The sequence below is a fragment of the Pogoniulus pusillus genome, chromosome 29 (assembly GCF_015220805.1).
Source record: "Pogoniulus pusillus isolate bPogPus1 chromosome 29, bPogPus1.pri, whole genome shotgun sequence".
Taxonomy (NCBI): Eukaryota; Metazoa; Chordata; class Aves; order Piciformes; family Lybiidae; genus Pogoniulus; species Pogoniulus pusillus.
In genome coordinates, this window is record NC_087292.1 from 3,918,772 (window position 1) to 3,943,787 (window position 25,016).

Below are 25,016 nucleotides of genomic sequence, written 5' to 3' on the forward strand. Positions count from 1 at the left end.
CCCTGGAAAATGAGGGCAGTTGATCTGTGGCTTGGCTGTTTATTACACAAAATCAAAGGGGGTGTGAAATGCTCCTGTAAAATGCTGCCAGCTGCTGAGTGCCTCTTAACACTACCCCAACACTCACACTGAAGTTTATCATCTAGTGGGTGGCCCACATAGGGAGCAGATGTGGTCTTATGATGACCAAGACAGGGTTTAGTTAAGTTTGCTTCTGTTCTTGTGGTCACAGCAGGGTGTCCCAGTCAAGGTGGGGTTCAGATCATTAATGGGATACTAAATGGAGCAGAATCTTGAGGCATCCTCATGACCACTGGCAGAGGCAGTGAGTTGGAAGTGACCTTGCAAGCTCTTCCAGTCCAACTCCTGCTGCAGTCAGCAGGGACATCTGCAACTACAGCAGGTTGCACAGAACCCTAAACAACCTGACCTGGAATGGTTCCAGGGATGGGACATCTACTACCACCTCTCTGGGCAACTTGGGCCAGGCTCTCACCACCCTCAGAGTGAAAAATTCCTTCCTTCTCTCCAGTCTGAATCTCCTTCTTTTAGCTTCAAAGCATCACAGTAGGCCCTGCTGGAGTCTCCCCCCAGCATTCTCATAGCCCTTGCTGAAGTGCTGTCCTGTACTTCTATGCCTCACAACCTTTTCTCATCTTCACCCTGTTGCCACACTCTGGATAAAGGTCTTTATTTCCCCTAGGAAATTGGGTTATTCATGGAAAAACACTTGGGGAGGACCATCTAGAGCACACAAGTGTTTCTGCTGGCAGGCTGCAGGCAGGTCACTGCACAGCTTGGTGATGATGGACCCAGGCCCTGGGCCATGCAACTCATACACTGCATTTGGAAAAGTTCTGTTTTACAGAGCTGACAAAGCCCAGGATAAGAGATTCCTTCTGCTGCTGCTCAAACCTCATATAGTGTCATCCAAAACATGCAGGGCAGTCTTTTGGTTTATGGTTCTTGGAGTCAGCTGCATAACAGTATGGTGCCCTGGAAAGGAGTCTTGTGTGGTATTCCCTCACCTGCAGTTAGGGTGGATGAGCTGCAGCCACAGAAGCACAGAGCCAGTCAGGTTGGAAAAGACTTTCCAGATGCCTAGGTGCAGCCTATTACCCAACATTATCTAATCAACTAAACCATGGCACCAAGTGCCACAGCCAGTTTCTTTTTAAACACTTCCAAGGATGGGGACACCACCACTCCCTCCCTGGGCAGCCCATTCCAATGCCAATCACTCTTCCTGTGAAGAATTCTTCCTAACATCCAACCTAAACCTTGATGTTGTGTCCCTGTGTTCTGTCCCTGGTTGCCTGGGAAAACAGATCAACCCCACCTGGCTACAACCTCCTTTCAGGTAGTTGTCGACAGCAATAAGGTCCTCCCTGAGCCTCCTCCTCTCCAGGTTAAACCACCCCAGCACCCTCTCCTCACAGGGCTGTGCTCCAGCCCCCTCACCATCCTTGCTGCCCTTCTCTGGTGCTCCTCTAAGTGCTGAGCTCTGCCCGCATCCCAGGTGCTGAGTAGAAAAATCCATTCCTCCACGAGGGTTCCTTATTAGTAAACTCTAATAAGCTATTGAGCAACATTCAGTGCAAGAGGCAGGAAACCTGACTGGAGGAGCAGCCCCTTTATTGAACGCCAGACACGTCGATAACCCTGCAGAACAGGACAGTAGATGGTGCTCTTGGTTTGCATCAGCTGCCTGCAGACACTGGGAAGAGGTGGTTTGCTCTGAAGCCTGTTCTCCCTGAAACGGTGCTTCAGAAAGCAAAACTGGAGACATCCAAGCATTTTATCAGTCCTGCTGAGTCTTCTGCTAGGAGCAGTCTCCAGATGATCGTGTATACAGTGCACTGGCCTGTCCTGCAAGGTGCTAAGTGTGCCTACAGCAGCCACACTGCCCCTGCAGTGCTCTGCCTCTGATCACGATTCCAGCCTCTTCAGAATGTGGTACTTGAGGCAAGGGTAGAATCATAGAATGGTTTGGTTGGAAGGGACCCTAAAAGCCTATGTAGGGTTCTAATCCCCCTACCATGGGCAGGGACATCTTCCACCAGACCAGGTTGCTCTGGGTGCCATCCAACCCAGCCTGATATACCTCCAGGGATGGGCATCCACAACTTCCCTGGGCAACCTGTTCCAGTGTCTCCACACCCTCACTGTAAAGGGAAGGCAGCTAGTCAGCTCTTCCATGGCTCCTTGCAACCCTAGCAAGAACCTGTACTTCTATGCCTCCTGGAGACATCCTTCTGTAAAAGGAAGCTGAAGAATCATAGAATCATAGAATCAACCAGGCTGGAAGAGACCTCCAAGATCATCCAGTGCAACCTGTCACCCAGCCCCATCCAGTCAACTAGACCATGGCACTAAGTGCCTCATCCAGGCTTTGCTTGAACACCCCCAGGGACAGTGACCCCACCACCTCCCTGGGCAGTGTATGCCAGCCTCAAGAAAACACCCCTGGGGCTTGGCTGTGGCTGTGGGTTGCTGTTGCAGCCTGCTGCAGACAAAGGCATGGCCCGCAGGAGCTCCAGCCCCTGGTAAGCTGGCACAGAGTTCACAGATATGCAAAACTCTTCTCAGCTCCAGTCAGTTCCTACTGTTGACAGGAGAAATGAAGCAAGATTTCTGGTTCACGGTGTCCTCTTTGCAGGAAGTGTGAAGACAGTCAAAATGGAGCTGGGGAAGTCTTAACAGGGTGGTGGGCACACTCCAAGCACAGGTGCAGCACAGTCTTGGGCCTGGCAGCTGGCGCAGAGATAGGTGGAGCTCAACCATCGATGCTAGGTGCTGTACCACTCAGCTTTGTCCAGCCACACATCACCACAACTACAGCCACAGGTCAGAACAACTACAGCTTCCATGTTTAGACTTCACTTCCATGAAAGACTGCATGGCAGCTGCCAACACTTTGTACCTGAGAGAAGGTATCAGCAGGCAGGATCATAGAATCAGGGCATGGATTGGGTTGGATTGGAAGGGACCTTTCAGGATCATCCAGTCCAACCCCACTGCAGTCAGCAGGGACATCTGCAACATGGACAGCCTGACCTGCAGTGACTGCAGGGATGGGACATCTACCACCCTTCTGTGCAACCTGAGCCAGTGTTTCAAGGTAAAAATACTTTCCAAAAGGATAAAGACCCATGTGAAGTCCTCTCTGGGGACTGTTTCGATTCAGAGTGACAGCTCAACAAGGCCTCCAAAAGCCAGGCACTCCAGAAGAGCTTTAGGTGCCTCATACTTGTATAAACATCTCCTTTTCACTCTGAGCATGCACTTCAACCCAAAACAGGCCCTGTGAGAGTTATTGATCTCTAAAATGTATATGCCCAGGCTGCAGCCCCTGGCTGAGCACCACCAGTTTAAGATTATAAATAATCTATAGAAACATTCATGGAATCACAGAAACGTTCAGCTTGGAAAAGCCCCTCAGGATCACCAAGTCCAACCCATATCCCTACTCTACAAAGTTTACCCTAAACCATACCCCCAAGCACCACATGCAAATGACTTCTAAACACAGCCACGGTTGCTGCTTAAGCAAGGTGTGATGGTTTGGGTGTTACCTACCACCCCCCTCCTCCCCCACCAAAGAAAATCACCCAGACTAGAATCAGCTGATCTGGAAATTAGAATGAAGCTTTATGTTTACAGCTTAGCACAATATTCAAGGAGGTATTTACAACCTATACAGAAATATACAAGTTTAAAAGGTAATACAGAAACACAATGCTGGCTGCCAGGAGGGGGGGACAGGCTCTGCTCACCTGCTCCCTGGGATAGGACAAGGAGCAATGGGTGTAAATTGCAGCAATGGGTGTAAATTGCAACAAAAGAGGGTCTGCTTCAACACAAGGAGGAACTTCTTTACTGGAAGGGTCCCAGAGCCCTGGCACAGGCTGCCCAGAGAGGTTGTGGAGTCTCCTTCTCTGGAGCCTTTCAAGGCCTGTCTGGATGTGTTCCTGTGTGATCTGTGTTAGATTGTGTGGTCCTGCTCTGGCAGGGGAGTTGGACTTGATAATCTCTTTGGGTTCCTTCCAACCCCTAACATCCTGTGCGCCTGTGAACACCCCTCCCAGAAACCAGAGTCCCCAGGAGGGTCTCTCAACCACCCTCCCACCTTCCTCCCACTCCTCTACCTTACCTCAGACTTTGCCTTACATTCAAGGTGAGCTTGGAGAGTCGTCCAGGGGAGTTAGGAAGCAGAAGGATTTAGTCAGGCAGCAAGTTAGAGAGAAAAGTGCAGCCCAAAGCCCAGAGACTCCCTTATCTCTGTTTGTGTTCTTGCTCTTATACAGCCTATAATCTAATTGATGCTAATTGTTAATGCTAGTCTCTTCCCATATGTAATTAGTGACAGAACAAGAGTGAATGGCCTCAAACTGCAACTGAGTAGATTTAGATTGGAGGTTAGAAAACAGTTTTTCACATCAAGAGTGGTCAGGCATTGGAATGGGTTGCCCAGTGGAGGTGGTTGAGGCATCAACCCTGGATGTGTTTCAAGGTCATTTAGATGTGGTACTTGAGGATATAGTTTAGAGGTGAACTTTGTAGAGTAGGTATATTGGATTGGTTGGACTGGATGATCCTAAGGGTCTTTTCCAACCTGATTCTTTCTGTGATTCTAATTCTTCTCACCAGAACATCCTAGCAAGCTTCAAACTAGCACACGAGGGACGCTCCATCCCCGAGCGGAACTGCCGCCCGCGGATCTGCAGGCAAACAGTGCTGGTGACACACAGGCAGATGTATGCTGCCTGAGAGTGCCTGCATGCTGGTGATGTGCTCTATCTGGACTTCAGCAAAGCCTTGCACACTGTCCCCCACAGCAAACTGCTGGCTAAGCTGTCAGCCCACGGCTTGGATGGCAACACTCTGTGCTGGGTTAGGAACTGGCTGGAGGGCCGGACCCAGAGAGTGGTGGTGAATGGTGCCACATCCAGCTGGTGGCTGTCACTAGTGGTGTCCCTCAGGGATCAGTACTGGGCCCCATCCTCTTTAACATCTTCATAGATGATCTGGGTGAGGGCATCGAGTCAGTCATCAGCAAGTTTGCAGATGACACTAAGCTGGGGGCAGATGTGGCTGGGTTGGAGGGCAGAAGGGCTCTGCAGCGGGACCTTGAACACCTGGACAGATGGGCAGAGTCCAGTGGGATGGGGTTCAATAGCTCCAAGTGCAGGGTGCTGCACTTTGGCCACAACAACCCCATGCAGAGATACAGGCTGGGGTCGGAGTGGCTGGAGAGCAGCCAGACAGAGAGGGATCTGGGGGTGCTGATTGATACCCGCCTGAACATGAGCCAGCAGTGTGCCCAGGTGGCCAAGAGAGCCAGTGGCATCCTGGCCTGCATCAGCAATGGTGTGGCCAGCAGGAGCAAGGAGGTCATTCTGCCCCTGTACTCTGCACTGGTTAGACCACACCTTGAGTACTGTGTTCAGTTCTGGGCCCCCCAGTTTAGGAGGGACATTGAGATGCTTGAGCGTGTCCAGAGAAGGGCAACGAGGCTGGGGAGAGGCCTTGAGCACAGCCCTACGAGGAGAGGCTGAGGGAGCTGGGATTGGTTAGCCTGGAGAAGAGGAGGCTCAGGGGTGACCTTATTGCTGTCTACAACTACCTGAGGGGAGGTTGTGGCCAGGAGGAGGTTGCTCTCTTCTCTCAGGTGGCCAGCACCAGAACAAGAGGACACAGCCTCAGGCTGTGCCAGGGGAGATTTAGGCTGGAGGTGAGGAGAAAGTTCTACCCTGAGAGAGTCATTGGACACTGGAATGGGCTGCCCGGGGAGGTGGTGGAGTCGCTGTCCCTGGGGCTGTTCAAGGCAGGATTGGACGTGGCACTTGGTGCCATGGTCTGGCCTTGAGCTCTGTGCTAAAGGGTTGGACTTGATGATCTGTGAGGTCTCTTCCAACCCTGATGATACCGTGATACTGTGAACTCCCATCTTTTAAATATGCCCTGTTGCCTGGGCAGTAAAAGCCTTGAAAAAAAAACCCCAAGCAAGCTAAAAATGAATGCTTCTGCACTTCCCTCTGCACTAATTGAATTTCTGTCCAGAACGTTTATGGGCTTTAAGAAGAGGCTGCATAATTACCACTTACCTTGGTCCCTCCCCCCTTCTCCTCCCCATTTAAAACTCGTTGTATTGTGTCATTTTATAGGCGCCAGGAATAAATCTTTTGTCAACTCTGTTGCATTCTTATGCAAAGTACACACACACAAAAGCGTAGGAATAAACCTGCCCCAGAGCAGCCGAATGCTGCTCCTTTCAGTGCTCCCTCTCTGCCCCAGCAGCAAGGCTCCAAGTTTGCTAACACAATCTTTTGCTCAGCAAAACTTCCTCACCCCTCAGCCATTGATTGCAAAGAGTTCAGTTGACCATGTTAAATGCCTGCTACGAGGAAGTGTATTTACTGAGAGAAGAAAGACTTGATGAAGGAGCCATCAATTATCTCTGCAGAATTGATCCCGGGGAGAGGGGGGAGTGAAGGGGTGAAGTAGCTACTGGGCACTGAGAGGGTTTCTTGGCAGGAGGAGGCAAGAGTTTGTTGCTGCTGCTGTGCAATAAAATCCCTTCTCCTCCTGGGATGGAGATACAGTCCTGAAGGTACTGTTTGAGGATAACCCCAAACCGTTGATGTCCAAAGGTATCCCAAAGGGCAGAGCTCAAGAGGCACTTGAGAACTTCTCATCTCCTTCAAGAGGTTTCAGCAGGCTGTGATTAATCTGAGGAGCTTAGAACGAGAGCTGAGGTGTGGGAAGAGGAACCTTAACATGAGCTTGACCCTGCCTGGTCCCACTGCCACCAAAAGTCCCAACCAGGCATCTTCTAGTGGATTGTGAAGCTCAAGTAAGAACTCATTTAAACACATTAGTGGCTGCTTTAACTTCTCACCCAGGCTCGTTAACATTGTTGGAACAGAGCTTTGCTCCTACAATGTATCCACCAAATGGAATTAAGCAACTTAATTAGGCTGGGTAAAACACAAAGAGGGATTTAAGAGCAAGGGGACTTGGCAGCAATCTGCAAGATGAAGTCAGGGGCCATTGAAAAACTCCATCCACTCCGCTCCAACCCTGGAAATTTTCTCTGCTGGAAGAGTGGTGGAGAAGGATGTTTGCTCATGATTTGTTTGTTTGGTTTGGTTTTCTTTTCCTGTCCTACCATAAAAACCAGTAGAGAGTTAGACTCATAGTATGAGAGAGTCCTGGCACTCCTGCCACCCATTTCTCTTGCCCTTCTTGTTTCACCTTGTATAAATAATGACTCTTTGCTGTGGAGAAGAAAAGTTCAGCAACTGACTGTGCTGAAATTAAGGGAGAAAAGAGTTGGAAGGGAGCCAGTAGTAAACTTGTACTTTCATGGAGGTAAATGATTCACTTGGAGAGCTGGCTCCAGGGGTCATCCAAATTTATCCACTCACATCTAGCTGCTACTGCCATCTATTTTTCTGTTGGCAACACAAAGATTGCAATAAGGTGGGAGAAACCCTTGGTGCCCATGTCAGACTGGAAGGTCTAAAATGCTTCATTCTTTGTTGTTTATTTCCTCAAGTATATTTCTAAATGAAAGGTTGAGTGCTCTGCACATGCCAACTGCTGGGATGGGCTGGTGTGGAGCCTCTTTTGTGTGGTCCACGGGCAGCATCATTAGAAGATTCTGCCTTGTGCCTGGAGGCTGGGTCTGGGCAGCTGGGTGTGGGGTTCCCTGGGAGACTGGAGCAGCCAGTGTTGTTCTGGTCAGCTGTGCAATGACTGATCTACGCTTCAGAGTCGCCAAAGCACCGTGGGAAAGGTGGAGGAGTTGCCAAGAGAAATATCTGGCTCTATTTCCTGGACAGAGTCAGTGTTTCTGGAGATTTAGGTGGAGCCATGCATCCCTGGGAAATGCTTCCCATTGTTGATCGAGTTATTTCCCAGAGACTCTGTGCTGGAGAGTGTGATGACTGGGTTGACTCTTCCTTCCTTGGTACAACTTGGCCACTTCTCCTTGTCTCACAGGACCCTTGCCATGGGTCCAGCTTACTCCTTCCCTGCCTGACACACCTGGAAGCCACAAGTGTCCATGGCCTCAACCTGCTCCACTACTCCTTCAAAGCCTCTTGCCCTCAGGAGCTGCTTTGTGCACTTTCTCCTTAGCTATTGTTGAACCATAGAATAGTTTTGGCTGTAAGGGGCCTTTAAGGTCATCAAGTCCAACCATTAGCCCAGCACCTCAGGTCACCACTAAATCATGTCCCTCAGCACCACAACTACACAGCTTTGAAACCTCTCCAGGGATGGAGGCTCTATCACAGTGCTCCACTGGAGCATTTTCTCTCTCTGTGGCTTCACTGAAGGGGTTTTGTTGTTTTCTTTCATTACCTCAAGCTAACTTTTTGCCTTCAGTCAAGCCCCTTGTAAATGCTGTCATCATCACCTCACCTTTGGCTCATATATGCTGGGATCCCAGACCGTACTAACAAAACACACATCCCATCTGCAGGTCTGAAAGAAGGTAGAAACCACCCAAACCCATGTAATAAATCTGATGAATTTAGCTTCCTGACATTATCTTAAGCTGTGGGACTTTGGCTGATCACCATGTTGCAAGTCCTGAGTCCTTGCACCAAGCTGAACCCTATTACCACATAAAACACTAACAAGATGGGACTAATCATGCTTATTTCTGATGGGAAAATGCTTGTTGCTGTACAACTGATTGTAGCTATTTGCTTCTCTTTCAGGCTGCTGTTGGCAAATAGTGACAGGCAAGGGGCTGTGAGCACTGCTACACAAACAGCCTCTGTTTGTGTAGCTGCTTTAGAAGGGCTGTGCCATGGGCAAGCACCAGGATGGCCAGAAACAAGTACTTATGTTTTTTTTTTGCATTTCTTTAGTTGCTTTCCATCATTTGTTTTTTTTTTTTTTTTCTGTTTAAATACATTGTCCTCTCTTCCAGGAGCAGAATGAAAGCCAAAATGACTTCAGTGATAGCTCAAATACCCCACAGAATGACTACTAAGGAGTCAAAGTCAACAACTGATGATTAAAATACAGCCTGAAAAATTAATTCATCCCATCCACACAGCACATCAGTCAGAGAAAGGGATTTCTGTTCTACACAAACCCCTTAAACTAAAGAACAAGAGTGAAGAAAAATAGAGAATCATAGACTTGTGCTGGTTAGAAAAGAATTCTAGGATCATCATTTCCATAGATTCATGGAATCAGTCAGGATTGGAAGGGACCACAAGGATCATCCAGTTCCAACCCCACTGCCATGCCCAGGGACACCCTACCCTAGAGCAGGCTGCACACAGCCTCATCCAGCCTGGCCTTAAACACCTCCAGCCATGGGGCCTCAACCACCTCCCTGGGCAACCCATTCCAGCCTCTCACCACTCTCATGCTCAACAACTTCCTCCTCATAATTCAGCCTCTTCTTGTCACAGCAGTGCCACACGTTCCTGTCACACACCGCATTTGGTTTTGTCGTTGAAGCCTCAAAACTGGCAGTGGAAGGCAGGCAAGAGTGGGTGCCCAACCTCCCCCCCTGCCAGGAGCATTCCCCACGCCCTGTGCCTGTGGGGTGCAGCTCTGCAGGGGATGGACAGAAGCCAGCTACCACCACCAGCAGCACAGCAACTCGTGGCTCATGTCAGCGATGTTGTCCTAGTCTGAGCCAAATGAGGACTAATTCTGCTGAGGGATTTGACTCCTCAGCTCAGGCTCTGCTCAGTGAGGCACTTTCTGAAGCTCAGGGCAGGTTCGCACAGCCAGAGGCTGCTTCTAGCAGGAAGAGTTTCTGCCAAGGACTGGGCTGCAGAAGGGCTCTGGCTTAAATTTGCTCCTATGCAAACCAAATACATTGCCACATCTTGTGTCCCACCTTGGAGTGCAGTCAGAGGCGGCACCTGTGATGAGAAGCAGACAGGACAGGTGACCCTCAACAGACCAATAAGGGAAAGCATGCCATGGATGCAATCAGGATTAAGCTGAGGGATTGCCAAGGTCAAGCCTCTTATGCAGTGGTCAGTGTCCAAGGAGGACTCTGTCCCTTCTGCCTTCTTTCCTGATCTGTGTGTTCCTGAATCCAGTTCTAGAATCCAGCTTCTGAATCAGGTTCCCATCTGCTACTGTGTCCAGTCTGGGATTTCTCTAGTGCCTGTCCCCAGCATCAGTGGTGACAAGGGAGACCTGATTGCACCAGGGGTTGGATTCCATTTTTGTTTGTATCTCTCTGTCTCTATTCCATTGGATTGCTCTCACTTCCACCCCATCTGGTTTAGTTTCTTACCCACCCCATCAGTCTCCTTCCCTTCCTCCCTTTCTCTTCCCTTTGGGAAGGCAGAGGGTTCACAGAGAGCCTCTGCAACTCACCTAGTGGCTGGCCCAGGCCTTACCCTTGACAAATATACCCTTCAAAACCAAGGTGGCAAACGTGGCTTGTGGAGAGCTGTAACATTTCTGGGTTTGAATATTTGTGTTTTAGCTGAGGGGTTTACTGCAAAGAAAATAATAACTTGCTTCTAAGAATAGGTGGAGATGTAGCTAAAATTGCATTTTTATGTAAATAAAAAACACAGAGGAAAATTTGTTCTTCCTCTGCCCAGCTTAAATATGAGAAAACAGCACAGGGCTTATTTTCCAGGTGAATCTTTGGAGCTGCAGCTCTATAAATAAGCTGAGCACCACTGATCTCAATGGCAGGCTGCTGATTGACACCTACTGAGGCTACAGGCATAAGAGCTGTTCATAATGAGCTCCTTCTGAGCCCACGATTGCCAATTGATGTGGCAATTACACATTCCTACGTGTGACTGTGCACAATCAAACCAGGCTGGAAGGGATGCAACCTTTTGTTTTTGGAAATTAATAAAATATTTATTGCAATCAGCTCATAGCTCCCAATTTGTTGCCAATTAACTAAAGTGTTTAGTGAGCAGTAGACTGAGGCTGCGGCCACAGGGCTGCACTAAGGGAACGAACTCGAAGCTTCTTGCACTGAATTTCTCTTTCGTTCTCTGCAGGTAGGAGTGAAGCAGCAGGAGCTGGGAAGTGGTAGAGGATTTGCCACTCTAGGGAAAGACATTTCCAGCCATCAAGAGAAAAGGGCAGGGATGCCATCCAGAGGGACATGGACAGGCTGGAGAGGTGGGCACAAGCTAGTCTCATGAGGTTCACAAAGACTAAGTGCAAGGTCCTGCATCTGAGTCAAGGCAATGCCAAGCACAAATCCAGGCTGGGCAGTGAGTGGCTGGAGAGCAGCCCTGAGGAGAGGGACTTGGGGGTGCTGCTGGACGAGAAGCTCAACAGGAGGCAGCAGTGTGCACTTGCAGCTTGCAGGGTCAACCAGAGCCTGGGCTGCATCAGGAGAAGTGCGGACAGCAGGTTGAGGGAGGTGATTCTCCCGCTCTGCTCTGCTCTGCTCTGCTCTGGTGAGATCCCACCTGGAGTACTGCATCCAGTTCTTGAGCCCCTATGACAAGAGGGATGTGGAGATGCTGGAGAGTGTCCAGAGAAGGTCTATGAGGATGATCAGAGGGCTGCAGCAGCTCTGCTGTGAGGACAGACTGAAAGAGGTGGATTCTGTTCAGTCTGGAGAAGAGGAGGCTCCAGGGGGACCTTCTGGTGGCCTTGCAGTATCTGAAGGGGGCCTACAAAAAAGCTGGGGAGGGACTTGTTAGGCTATCAGGGAGTGACAGGACTGGGGGGAATGGAGCAAAGCTGGTATCAGGCTAAACCTCTGCTGATGCATCACAGAATCATGGAATGGTTTGGGTTGGAAAGGACCTAAAAGATCATCTAATTTCAACCCCACTGCCATGAGCCCAGGTTGCTCTATGCACCATCCTACCTGGCCCTGAACACCTCCAGGGAGGGGGCATTGTCTCAGTCATCCACAACTTCTCTGGGCAACCTGTTCCAGTGGCTCACCACTCTCACTGTAAAGAATTTCTTCCTGATCTCTGATCTAAATCTCCCCTCCTCAAGCTCAAAGCCATTGCCTCACATCCTGTCATCGTGAGCCTTTGTAAGTCCCTTCCCAGTTAGGAGAGGCAGTTAGTCAGCTCTGCCATGGCTCCTTGCAACCCTATCAAGGACCATCTCCCAGAGACATCCCTCTGCAAAAGGGGGATGTCACAGAAAAGGTGCTCCAGCCCTCTGATGGGCTTTGTGGGCTCCTCTAGAGCCACTCTGACAGTTCCATGTCTTTCTTGTGTTAGGAGCTTCTCTTCAGCCTGCAGCCCTTGTGCTCCTCCTCAGGCCTGCTCTCTGCCCATTCTCTGCCCAGCTTGTCAGGCACCGTTTGCCCTTGCTGAAGCCATGTTGGCTGCCACCAATCTCCTCCTTGCTTTCCATGTGCCCTAGCAGAGTTTCCAGGAGGGCCTGGAGGAATTTTTGGGTTACATCTGGAGAGGACTTTCATGCTTTAACCTTGGGCTAAGCCCTGTCACTGTCAGCTGCTCTTCAAAGAGGCTGCAGAGATCCATCACAAGCAGATGCCTCTCATCCACTTGCCAGCCCTGGATACATCTCCTGGCTGAACTCTGCTAACCAAAGCTGGCATTTGAGCATTGCCACTCCAAGCTGGGCCTGCTTCTGCTCCTGGCCCAAGGGAACCCCCACTCCCTGGTAGGGAGTCCTGCCAGCTCTTCCAGCCCTGATGCCAGCCGGCTCCAGCCCTGCTGCGGCTGGGCCCCCTTGGCCTCCTTTGTGCTTTTATCGATGCTTTGGGTTTGCTTCTGGCAGAGTTTTGCTAGCAGGGGCTATGGCATAGCTTGTCTAAGAAGCTTCCAGAACTCCCCCAATTCCAAGCTGGACCTGCCACTGGCTGAGGCCAGGCCAGTCAGCACCTCTGAGAGGACACTGCTGCTGGAGAGGCTGTGCTGAGAGGACTCAGGACCCTTCTTCCCAGGAGCAGCTCATGGAGGGCTGCCTCCTGTTGCTGCAGGGGAAGCCTGTGAGGAGTTTTCCCCCTGAGGAGGAAGGAGTGGCAAGAAGAATGTGGAACAAACTGGGACTGACTGTGACCTCCCCTGCCCCCTTCACTACTGATGGGCAGCAGGTAGCAGAGACCTATTTCAGATCCAATTGTGTTTACCACTTTCTTACTCTGATTCAGTTCATAAATTGGTGCTGATTTTGTAGAAATTAAATTGATTTTGTTTCCCCAGCTGGAGTCTGTCAACTGTAGAGGCAAACAATTCCTGCAGGAAAACAGGAGGAAAAGGTATTTGCAGCATTTCACAGCTGGTGGTGGAATGTCAAGGGGTAAAGAAAACCCTGCCCTGGTGCAGGCATGGTTTAAATGACACCACTGCTGAAGTTCTTGACTCATTACTGGTTCAGAGCCAAGGAGCTTCATCATCAGGTATGGGTGATGAGGTAGCACTGAGCACTTAGGGAAACCATTCCTCTGGAGATGTAAATGGTAAAAGGTAGTAGCCATGGAGTTGCTGGTGCCATGTTTACAAAGTCATGTTTCAGAGCAGAGATGTTTTCCCTATGATCTTTATAGTTTTGAGGAGCTATACTAATTAATTACCCTGCCCTGGTGAGGCCCCATTTGGAGTGCTGGGAGTCACTTCTGGGCTCCCCAGTTCAAGAGAGACAGCAAAGTACTGGAGAGAGTCCAGCAGAGGCTGCAGAGATGCTGAGGAGTCTGAAGCAGCTCTGTGAGGAGCAAAGGCTGAGAGCCTGGAGAAGAGCAGGGGACCTGATCAATGCCCTGCAAGAGCTAAAAGGTGAGGGGGGGGGGGGGGTAAGAGGATGGGGCCAGACACTTTTCTGTGGTACCCAGTGACTGAACAGGGGGCAAAAGGCACAAACTGGAACCTGTGGTACCCAGTGACTGAACAAGGGGCAAAAGGCACAAACTGGAACCTGTGGTACCCAGTGACTGAACAAGGGGCAAAAGGCACAAACTGGAACCTGTGGTACCCAGTGACTGAACAAGGGGCAAAAGGCACAAACTGGAACCTGTGGTACCCAGTGACTGAACAAGGGGCAAAAGGCACAAACTGGAACCTGGGAGGTTTCATCAGAACATGAAGAAAAAACTGTTCGGTGTGAGGCTGCCAGAGACCTGGAGCAGGCTGCCCAGAGATATTGTGGAGCTTTCTTCCCCTGGACAGATCCCAAACCCAACTGAACATTGTAATCTTGGGCAACCTGCTGTGGGTGACCCTGCTTTAGCAGAGGTGTTAGGAAAGATGATCCCCAGAGGTCCCCTCCAGGACCCACAATGCTGGGATTCTGTGGTAGCTCTGCCAGTAAATGCACTGAGAAAAGCCATAAGAGTATTTAATGCTCAGCAGGCCATCACCAGGTCTATGCTCCTACAATCCACTCCAACTGAAAGTAGAAGACTGTTTTTTTTCACCTAGGGGTAAAAATAAGTAAGTCTGGCACAAAACTATAGCCTAAGAGAAGGAGCTCACACTTTGCCTAAGAGCAGAAAGAGGGAGCACGTAAATACAGAGCTACTTGGTATTGCAGCATGTACTTGCTGTTTTGCTCCATTAGAGTTCAACCCTTTGTATACTTCCCACTGCAACATTATTTCTGATAAATTATTGAGACAGGAAAGATATTTTCCCCTCCCAAGCAGCTCAGGCGAATCATTAAGTGCATCAAACTCTCTACTATTCTCTCAAACCTGAAAACACTTTCCAAAATGAGAGAGGCACAACTACTTTTAACACAGTTTTTTATCCTTTTTACCTTCTTCCCAAAGCCCTCTCAGGACTTGGGGAATTTTCTCTGTTGTTCCTGGGCCTTTGGCTTGGTTGTTGGCTGGTTTTTGGTTTTGGTTTTTTAATTTTATTTTTTAAGATAATGTTGAATTATTGAAAAAGAGTAAAATATTTATTATCTGATCAATAATACATTGGATGCTCTGCTACTTATTTTTATTATTGACAGAAACAACTTGGCCGCCTGAGATGAGAATCTGCTAAGATGAGGCAGATGTTGCTGTAATCAAGGCAACAGGGAATTGGATATGAGGTGGCCACGGGCTGGGCTGTGGTTATCCTTCTGCATTGGTGAATATTCAGTGTCTCTGGGAAGAGGTGGCTCAGTCTCCTCTGAAGGGAGGTGCTGCAATGCAGGTTATGTACATCCTAGCATCACACTATATGGTACAGCTGAAACAGCCTCCTGTCAGGCAGGAAAAGGCTCTCAAGCAGTGACATTCCCAATATACATAGAATCATAGAATCAACCAGGCTGGAAGAGACCTCCAAGATCATCCAGTCCAACCTATCCCCCAGCCCTATCCAGTCAACTAGACCATGTCACTAAGTGTTTCATCCAGTCTTTTCTTGAGGTGGAGATGTTCCAGCCAGCCTAGAAGAGTTGCTCACACAGGTGGTGCAGCTGAAGGGACCTACCTTTGGCTGAACAGAACTGTGCTTGCACGTGGCTGAACATACCAGACAGGAAAAGTCAAGGAGAACAAAGCAGTCTGTCCTAAAAGATGCAGTTTAGTAATGCTTTAAAATGTATATTTCAGCCTGACTCATCCTGTGAGTTTTTATCTGTAGTGTGTATCTGTCCCATTCCTGCACCTGTGTAAGAAGGAAAAGAAAGATGTTTCCAGAGTCTAAATCAAGCAGTACCAAACCCCTTCATGTATCTGGCAGTTGAATTCAATAAGCCTCCTAAAAACTCCCTGTACCCAGCTGCAAGTGGAGCAGTACTTGTTACTTTTCTGGATCCTGCCCTTGTGGAGGTTGGACTTGATGACCTTCAGAGGGCCCTTTCAACCCAGAGCATTCTATGGTTCTATGAACGCCTCTGTGCAAGTGCAGGGCTTTGTGCAGGGAGAGACAGCAGAGTGTCTGAAGTGTGTGTCTGTGCAGTGGACCCAGATTCACTTAGAGCTGCTTTTAAACACGAAGGAAAAGAGAGCAGGAGATAAAAGGAACATTTAAAAAGGAATAATGCACATCTGGAGTATTGTGTCCAGTTCTGGGCTCCCTGGGTCAAGAGCTGCAGGCTTATACTAGAGAGTATCCGAGGGGAGCTACAAAAATCATTAAGGGACTGAAACATCTCGTGTATGAGGAAAGGCTGAAGAGACCTGAGGCTCTTCAGTCTGTAAAAGTGAAGACTGAGAGGTCATCTTATCAGTGTTTATAAATACCTGAAGGGTGGATGTCACGAAGGAGTCAGACTCTTCTCAGTGGTGTCCTGTGATAGGACAAGGAGCGATGGATTCAAACTGGAACCCAGGAAGTTCCACCTGAACAAAAGGAAAAAACTTTTTTGCTGTAAGCTTAGCAGAGCCCTGGATCAGGCTGCCCAGAAAGATTGTGGAGTCTTCTTCTGATTGTGGAGTCTTCTTCTCTAGAGACTTTCATGACCTATCTGAATGCAGCCTTGTGTGGCCTGCTTTGGCAGGGGGGGTTGGACTGGAGGTTTCTTCCAAGCCTTACCATTTTGTGATTCTAAGAGATAATGAAGAGAAAGGAAACAGTTGGAAAAGTTCAAACCCATAGAAACCAAATTAAAGCAGGAATCATCATTCCAGGATGATAAAGGAACTGTCAGATGGATTCACTTGTTCTGAGAAACTGTAGGTAGATATCTGAAGAGCATCAGAAGAAGGGAGAAATGCAAATACTGTCCCAGTCATCAAAACATCAGAGAAGGAATGACACAGTCAGTTACCATACACTGCATTTGTTTAAATCCAAAACAAATATTAGGAGAGAAATGTTTCTTTGAGGGTGGGTTCATGCAGAAGAAAACTCAACAATAACCTCACCAACCAACTCAATGTCTTATTAAAACAGAATTACAGTGAGTAGCTGAAGGGGATGTGGTGGGTGTAGTCCATTTGAATTTTAGAGGAGCATCTGATGCAATCTCTCATCAAATTTTAATCTCCAAATAAATTAAAACTGGCTTTGATATAAGCTCAGCTACATAGATCCATAACTGGCTAAAGAATCATAAAAGCAGGAATGAGAAGTGGCATTTGCATTGCACTGGAGGAAGCAGTCCTCTTCCTGCAGCTCTGATAAAAGTAATTGGCTTTATTTATTATCTCCCCTGCGACAGAGAATAGGAAGTCTAATGGCACCGTGCCAGACTAAACAGGAAGGCCCATAATGGACATGAACATTGGGGAAGAAGTCATGTAGTGGGTTTGTGCCCATGGTGGACAGCTACAGCAGGCAGATAAGGTACTTTAAATGCATGGCTTTGCTTGCTCAGAGGTACCTCTGACAGGCAGAGACTGGCGATGTGGTCAGCTCTCCCATTTCAAAGCAGCAGGCATGCAGGGAAGGTAATTCCTACCTTTCACGTGCAGTAGTGTATGAGATATTCCCAGCATTGAGATAGTCATTGGTGTTTTCCCTTTATTTGGTATGGCCTGCAAGAGGGAACCTGCTGTGACTGGTTAGGAGAGGGTGGGGGACTGTTGCCCTGTTGTGGCTTGGGGCTAGACTGCTGTTCAAGCACCAGCTTTTGGAGGAAAGTTTAACTGTCCTCTTTCTGAGAGCTGTGCTCTCATAGCTGAATTGTTCTCTTCTTTTGGTGAGTCCAAAGCAGATGGGATTGGAGCTGTCTGTAAACTGCCTCATAAAGAAGATGGTGTGGGGGAGTGGATTGAGTGGGCCAGATTTAGGGTGGAGATTAGGAAGAAATTCTTTGTAGTGAGGGTGGTGAGACACTGGAACATGTTGCCCCAGGAGGTTGTGAATATCCTTTTGTTGAAGGTGTTCAAGGCCAGGTTGGATGAGGCCTTGAGCACTGTATCACACAGTATCACAGTATCACCAGGGTTGGAAGAGACGAACACTATCCCGTTGGACTCTGCCCATCTGTGCAGGCGGTCAAGGTCCCGCTGCAGAGCCCTTCTGCCCTCCAACTCAGCAACATCTGCCCCCAGCGTGGTGTCACCTGCAAACTTGCTGATGACTGACTCCATGCCCTCATCCAGGTCATCTGTGAAGATGTTAAAGAGGGTGGGGCCCAGCACTGATCCCTGAGGGACACCACTAGTGCCAGCTGCCAGCTGGATGTGGCACCATTCACCACCACTCTCTGGGTCCGGCCCTCCAGCCAGTTCCTAACCCAGCACAGAGTGTTGTCATCCAAGTCGTGGGCTGACAGCTTAGCCAGCAGTTTGCTGTGGGGGACAGTGTGCAAGGCCTTGCTGAAGTCCAGATAGACCACATCCACAGGCCTCCCCACATCCACCAAGCGGGTCACCTGATCATAGGAGGAGATCAGGTTGGAGAGGCAGGATCTGCCCTTCCTAAATCCATGTTGGCTGGACCTGAGCCCTTGGCCATCCCTCAGGTGTGCAGTTATTGCCCCCCAAGATAACCTGCTCCATCAGTTTCCCTGGCACTGAGGTCAGGCAACTTGGTCTAGTGGAAAGTGTCCCTGCCCATGGCTGGGGGATAGAACCAGATGATCTTTAAAGTCTCTTTGAATGCAAACCGTTCTAAGAATCTAAGAATCAGTGAGTTATTTCATGGTGCAGCCCTGCAGTTCTGGGTGTGGGACTTGTTTTAACCCCCATTACTCTGATTAATGTATATGCACAACACTGGGATCCCTTGTGAGCCTGCCTGGAAAACTTGAGAAAGTTCTGGGGAGAGGAAAAATGGAGCTGGAGAGTCCAGGTGAGACAGAAATAGGTGTTCATCTCTACAGAGTGTAATTGACTTTGAAGACACAATTCATCTGAGTTAGTTTGCAAGGATTGCCATCCTTTCCATCTCCACAGAGAAATTCAATATATTCAAGAGTTAAGATGTGCTGAGGACTGATTTTTCTGTCTGTTGGCCAAGCTGAATGAGGAAATGTAAGAAGAAATCATTTCACATCAACTGGAAGCCTTTCATCTAGTGAAATTAAAGTAAAAAATCTTACAAACCCAGAGAGTTTCATTATCCATTTTTTTCATTCTTTTTAAATAATAATAATAATAATAATAATAATAATAATAATAATAATAATAAAACCCAAGAGAGTGTTTCTTTGTTCAAAGACATCAGGAGAAGATACCCCAGTTTAGAGGATTTCTTTCTCTGAAACAATTTCTCAAAACAAAAGCCACAAGGAAAATCTTTTTTTTTTTCCCAACCAGTGTCTTCATCCTTCTAATGGGAAATGTGCATAGAAAAGTCTTCCTTAACTGCAGCTAACTCTAGGGGCTGGCAGGTGCTTACTTTAATGTAGATGAGCTGCCTCCTCCTAGCTCTTTCTCTTGTAAAACCTCAGCACCCCCAGCACCGAGGAGAGGACAGGATGGAAGGGGCAGGTGGTTGTGGCCTCGATGCTCTCCACATCCTCTAGGAGCAGGGGATCGCAGTGCTTCTGCTGTGTGACAGGAGCTGATGCTGCACCCAGTGCTGGCCTGTGCCACTGGTGCTGGCTGGTATGGTCACTGACCCTCTTTTTGCATGGCTTTTGAGGATTCTTTCTCACTTTGTGTGAGCTGCATGGTGCAGAGAGGGCCAGAAGAGTCACCTTCAGGTGACCTCTGCAATAGAGATGTGTCACCTGTAGCTGCAGAAGTCTGCTTCAAATTCACAGAGACTCTCCCAGAGGCCCTATCTTTACCACACCATCCTCCTAAGCCTTCCATGCTGTAAGCTCCCATTGTAACTTGGGGAACTTTGCACAGGTCAGGATTTGACCTGTTGGAAAGCAGCTCTGTGGAGAAGGACCTGAGAGTGCTGGTGGACAACAGGTTCACCATGAGCCACCAATGTGCTCTTGTGACCAAGAAGGCAAATGGTCTCTGGGGATGCATTAAGAAGAATGTGGCCAGCAAGTCAAGAGAGGATCCCCTTCTCTACTCTGCCCTAGTGAGGCCACATTTGGAGTACTGGGTCGGTTCAGGGCTGCCCAGTTCAAGAGCGACAGGGAACTACTGGCAAGATTCCAGTAGAGGCTACAAAGATTCTGAGGATCCTGGAGGATCTCTGTGAGAAAGAAAGGCTGAGAGCCTTGGGGCAGTTGAGCCTGGAGAAGAGCATCCTGAGAGGGGATCTGGTCAATGCTCAGCAAGAGCTAAAGGGAGTGGGGCAAGAGGATGGAGCCAGAATCCTTTCAATGGTGCCCAGTGAAAGGACAAGCGGCAGTGGGCACAAACTGGAACTTTCCTGTGAAGCTGCCAATGCTCTGGAGCAGGCTGCTAAGAAAGGTTGTGGATTCTCCTCTGGAGATATTCCAAACCCACTTGGATGTGATTTGAGTGGCTGCTGTGGCTGACCCTGCTTTCGCAGAGGAGTTGGAATGGATGATCTGTAGAGGTCTCTTCCAACACCCCCCACACTGAGACAGTGTGAAAAGCCAAGCTCATTAGCAGCAGCAGGAAGCAAGCTTGTCTGCTGGTGTTCAGCTCAACAGAAAGCAATGCTCTGGATTCCTGTGAGCAAACCCTTATCTGGTGTGACACTGCAGCCATGTGCCTGGTGCTCCATCCTCCTGCACCATAAAGCACCGTTTGTCACATCTGGAGCTCCCTGCTCCAGCAGCCTCTACTCCATCCTTCATTTTGATGCCTTGTTCCAGGTTTTAAATAGCTGTGAGTCCCCTATTGCTCATTAGCAGGCTCAGGGAAGCTGCTTTTATAGACCCATGTATTAAACAAATAAAAGACGTCAAGGAAACTTAAAAACACATCCAGCTGCTCACAGATTTACTGCACCAACATTAAACTCTCATTAAATGGACTTCCATAAAGAGTGGCTTTACTTTTGAATCCAAATACCTGTGACAGTGGGAAGTGGGGCTAACGAAATATACTCTGGCTAAATGAGAACATTTCCTGGAGTCAAGTTTATTGGCCACATCTCGGTGACAAAGCCAAGCAGGCTGGGTGTTTTGTGGGCTGTCAGGCAGGAGGACTCTCTTGGCCTTGCTAACAGGTAGTTTATGAAGCAAATAAACATTTCTCTTGATGTTTGGCTTCCTTGCTTCCCTCCCACCAACCTCTTTTTGTCTCTGAGGAAGGGACACAAAAGCTTTACCATTTTATGAAGATGTCTCCATGCATTGTGAAATAACTCTTCTGCCCCTTTGCTTTGCTCTCATCAGACCCCACCTGGAGTATTGTGCCCAGTTCTGGGGCCCTCAACACAGGAAGGACATAGAACTTGTTTGAGTTTGTTCAGGAAAGGACCATGAACATGATTACAGGGCTGGAGCACCTCTCCTGTGGGGGCCTGTGTCTGTTCAGCCTGGAGAAGGCTTCAATGCAACTTTACAGCAACCTTGCAGTACCTGAAGGGGACTAGAAAGAAAGCTGAGAGTGGGCATTTAACAAGGCCTTGTAGTGCTAGGATGAAAGGGCAATGGCTTTGAGCTGGCAGAGCTCTGAGCTGGTTGAGACCAGAGATCAGGAGGAAATTCGTTCCAGTGAGAGTGGTAAGGCAGTGGAGCAAGTTTCCCAGGCAGGTTGTGGATGCCCTCTCCTTGGAGGTGTTCAAGGGCAAGCTGAGTGGGGAACTGAGCAACTTGCTCTAGTGGAAGGCATCTCATAGCAGGAGGGTTTGAAGAAGGTCCTTCCAAGGCAAACTATGCCAGAGTTCCATGGAGTTGCAGCCCCCTAAGGTGCTGTGTCCCCCCTGTCCCCCAGGTAACAGAGTTGCATAAGCAGCTGTGACAGCCAGCACCTGGCAACTGACACAACAAAGCCCCTCTCACCTGCTCACCACACAACACTTCTGCCCTGCTCCCAGCCCAGACCTTCTGCTCTGTTCCCAGTGCCTCAGACCCTTCCCAGCCTTTCTCACCATTCCCAGGACCTCTCCCAGTAATCCCTAGACAGTGGTTTCATACGTGATGGAGTTTAAGAAGCAAAGGAGAGAGAGACTGATGGAGGTACAGTGCCAGGGAGCAGGCAGCATGGGGATGGTGGGGGGTTATCACCCTGCTCTGAGGCACTTGGATTGTGCTCTCCAGCCAGCCTGGCAAGGTCAGGGTCTGAGAGAAGCCCTTCTGGGCTGCTCTTCTGCTGCTGAAATGGAGCATCCTTGAGAGAGGGACAAGCCTCCAGTGGAGCCCCCGAGATCATTCCTCGGGGATAGCCTCTATGAGAGCTGTCTCCTGAGGGCAGGCTGAGCTGCTGCCTTCTCTGACCCTTTCCCAAGGGGACCCAGAGTACCTCAGTCCAGCCTTGGGAGCTGGACAGGGCCCAAATGCCTGCTGCCTAGGGAGAGCATCTTCTGGGCAGCAATGCAGGGTCAAGGCTGGATTCTGTGCCCGTGGTTGCAGAGGGCAGGGCGCAGGAGCATTCAGCTGTGCTCTCTCTGTCAGATCCAGAAGAGCTTGCGGGCCGCAAAGAGGCTAAAGAAAGAAGTGCAGAGGATGAGGTGGATGGAGACTCAGGCCCGCAGCTTCTGGTGAGTGCTGGTGGGAAGGAGCTGCCCAACCTCCAGCGCCCCATGGCTCTCCCTGGGCAGTGGGAAGTGGGAGAGGTGCTGAGAGCCATGTCCCACTGGTGCTCTCCAGTGGTCAGGGCAGGATCAATGCATTTTTCTGCTTGGCTTTTGACTTAGGATCTTCCATCTTGAGGATGACAGCAGGAATGAAGAAGGAATGGATGTGGAAATGGTAGAGGAAAGAGAGGAGGAAATGGACACAGATGTGGTTATGGATGAGCCGATGGATATTGATGAGGATGTGGATTTTGGTCAGTAGACAGGCAGATACTACACATCCCCTGCCCAGGGAGAGGGATGATCACCTGCCACCAGGCTGGAGTTGTGTGGGTGGCCCCACTGCAGGGGCACAGCAACTGGTCCCCTTGTCCTGGTAGCACAAACATGCCCACAGCTCTGCCCGGAGCACTTTGCCACTTTGGGCAGGAAGAGATATCTTAGGGCACAGTAACCCAAGTGTAACCCTAAGGCCAGGCCAGGTCAGCACCGGGCAGCAGACTGCCACTCTGCCTGGCATGTGCCTGGGCTGTGGCACATCCAGTGCCCATCAGGATAAAGCCCAACCCACAGCTGAGCTGCTCAGGAGCCCCCAGCTCTGCTGGGCTGCTTGGGCCAAGAACCACATTGCTGCCTTTTCTTGCAGGTGTGATGGAGATGCAGAGACTGGTGGTGATGGAGGTGTGGCAAAGAGTTGTTGATTGGTTTTGTTTGTTGGTTTTCATTTCATCTCTCTCTGTGTAAATATGTTTGCTTATTCCCTTCTGTAAATATGTTCCTTTTGCCCTCCAGAAAATATGTGTGTTTATCTTTCCCAGTGAATAAATGAGTTTGCGTTTTCCAAACCCAGGCTGTGTCTGATCTTTGCACCGGCTTTGAGCACTGGTGGTGTCTGCCCAGTTGTGGTTTCCCCTTGCTCTGGTTCCCAGGCTGAAGGCAGCTCAGAGTGCTGGCATGGAGACCCTGGGGCAGGGGGGAGGTGTGCAGAGTGGGGCGAGAGTCCTACTTGTGTTTCCTCCTCCGGGAGAGCACCAGGAAGGTGCTGCTGTCAGGAGCATCCTTCGCTGAGATTGCCTGAGAGTCCCCAGTGTTGGGATCTGATTAGATGTCTCTAGGGTGCATTCCCATAGGATAAAGCCATGAGTGCTCTCAACTCTGCTCCCCTCTCTCTGACCTTTCCCTGCAGTGCCCTGAGAGCCATCAGCAATTGGCATGAGCCATTATGACCACATCCTTGGGCAGAGTGTTCTGGGAGAAACTGGAGAAGCAGTGATAGGAGGGGACCTTCCAGTGGGAAATTGGCCATGGGGCTGGGGTTGCTGCTGAGGGCAGCAGGTGTGGGCACACACTCCCCCACACAGAGGGATGTCTGTGCCCAACCTCCCTGGGCTTTCTCAGCTGGCACTTGCACCATGGCCACATGCTGATGGCAACAGCACTTGCCCTCTGCTCAGCAGCCATATGTGCACGTTGGGTGCAGGCCCCGCCATGGGCTCACCCTGTGATGCCCCCCCATGAGCCCTGGGCAGCCCACCCATGTCCTACAGAAGAGAGGAGGTGGTGGGCTTCAGCTGATGGAGCTGACCCTGCAGCCCAGCCCTTGTGCAGCGTCTATCTGCTCAGTGCCCCTGTGCTGTCTCCATGGCGAGGTAGTGAGCAGTGGCAGGGGTCTGGCAGGTGCCCTCTGCCCGTGCCACTGTCCTTGGCTGCCCCTGCCCCTTCCCTGCAACAGGCCAGGTGCGGCATGCCCACAGCTGCCCCCTCAGTGCCTCGGGGCTGAGTGCTGTGCGCAGGAGAGGGAATCCCTCTCTCAGCTGAGCCTTGAGCTGTGTCACCCTCCCGGGCTGCTGCCTGGAGGGGCAGTTCGGGTGGGCACTGCTCAGCGGTGGGCATTGCTGAGCTGGCCCAGAGGGACCAGCTGCAGCTGTGCTGGAGGGAACAGCTTGCCCGGGGAAGTGTTCAAAGCCAGGCTGGATGGGGCCTGGAGCAGGCTGCTCTGGTGGAAGGTGTCCCTGTGCACGGCAGGGCTGGGACGCCTTAAGCCCGGGCACAGTCCCGCCGCGACGGGAGCGCCCCGAGCCGTGCCCCGGCAACCACAATCGCCTCTTGTGTGGTTCCTGTCAGGCTGCACCTCCCCTCCCTCTGCCACCTCCCTGCTTCGTTTCGCCCTCTCTGCTCGGCCGGGGCGCCGAGCTGGTGTCTCTCTGCTGTTTTCAGGGCAGCTGAGGCTTTTGGCTCATTTTTACTGTGTCCTTCGGGCTGGGTCGGGAGGCCCTGGGGGCACATCGCGGCCTGGGGTTGAGGCCTGCTCGCAGGGGGACGTTTCGGTCTAGCGAGGCTGTGCTGAGCCCAGGTTCAGAGGGCTGGGCCGAGGCTGGCTGTGAACTGCGTATCTCTCTCTGTGTTTGTAAATAGGATTTCCATTTAAACTCCCCATCTAGCGTGGCGTGGGTTTATTTCACTCCTCTGGGAAGGGGTAAAATAGCTTTCTGCCTGCGCAGCCCAAGGCACAGGGCATTGCCACTGGGTGGGGTTTTAGTGTCACAGGCTCACAGGGTGTTAGGGGCTGGAGAGATCCTGAGTCCAACCCCCTGCCAGAGCAGGACAATC